Source organism: Chrysochloris asiatica, unplaced genomic scaffold (assembly GCF_000296735.1).
Source record: "Chrysochloris asiatica unplaced genomic scaffold, ChrAsi1.0 scaffold00310, whole genome shotgun sequence".
Taxonomy (NCBI): Eukaryota; Metazoa; Chordata; class Mammalia; order Afrosoricida; family Chrysochloridae; genus Chrysochloris; species Chrysochloris asiatica.
The window spans coordinates 1,834,354-1,835,782 of NW_006408828.1; positions in this window are offsets into that span (position 1 = coordinate 1,834,354).

Consider the following 1,429-nt stretch of genomic DNA (forward strand, 5'->3'; position numbering starts at 1 on the left):
CAGGCGCACCTTAGTCCTCAAGCTGACATCTCTGCTCTTCAATACTTTAAAAAGTTCCTGTGCAGCAGATTTGCCCAGTGCAATACATCGTCTGATCTCTTGACTGCTGCTTCCGCGAGTGTTGATAATTGATCCAAGAAGAATGAAGTCCTTGCCAACGTTCCGTTAATAAGAATGTTGTTTATTGGTCCAATGGTGAGGATTTTTGAAACAATGTTTAGCATAAGGCAAATCTGTTGCACAAGTCTTCTTTAAAGTGTTCAAGAGCAAAGATGTCAGTTTGAGGACCAAAGTGCACCTGACGCAAGCTATGGTATTTTCAATAACCTCATATGCATGTGAAAGTTGGGTAGTGAATAAGGAAGACTGTACAAGAGTTGATGCTTTTGAGTTATGGTGTTGGAGGAGAATTATCATGGACTGCTAGAAGAACAAAGAAACCTGTGTTGGAAGAAGTACAGCCAGAAAGCTCCTTGGAAACCTGGATGGTGAGACATCGTCTCTCCTACTTCGAACATGTTATTAGGAGGAACCAGTTCCTGGAGAAGGACAACATGCAAGGTAAAGTGGAGGGTCAGCAAAAAAGAGAGACACCCCAACGAGCTGGATTGGCACAGTGGCAGCAGCAATGGGTTCAAGCTAAGAACAATTGTGAGGCTGGCACAGGACCAGGCCCCATTTTGGTCTGTTGTTCATAAGATCATTATGAGTCGGAATCGACTCCACAGTACCTAACAACAACAACAACTCCCCCTTGAATAACTGCATTCTTTGATGCACATCATATCAACATGACATTCTTAGCAGATTTCAGGCACTAAAATTGTGGTCCTTTGAAATACTCGTTGAGCTGGGGGAGCAAAAACAAGTGTGAAGGGGAAAGATTAAGGTTTGGCGTGGATAGGGTCACGTTTCCTCGCAACCTCCTTACTGCCATTAGGAAGGAGTAGGGCATGATGGGAAACGGTCCTCAGCGCCACTTTTCTGACCCGTTTCAAGGCAATTTTCAATTTTCTTCAAACTTCTTCCCAATAAGTCCTTGTAATCGTTCTGTGTTCTTCAAGGGAACCCATCAGGATAACCCCTTGGAGATTCCAGAAAAACAAAAACAAAAAACCAGGTACCATAACTTCCTGAGTTGACCTCTGCCTTGAATTGAACTGGTCTAGCAGATGCCCTTGAAAGCCACTGTTTTGATCGGATTGTTTTTTTTAAAGGCACCCTAATAATAAGCCCTGGTGTGCCACTGTAGAGTAAACACTGGATCACAAGGTCAGCTGCTTAAACTCACCAGCTGTAAACCCCATACAGGGTTGCTATGAGTCGGAGTCGAGTGGACAACACTCAACATCAATAAGACTTGTTGTTGTTGTCAGGTGCCATCGAGTCGGAACCGACTCATAGCGACCCCATACACAGCAGAACGAAA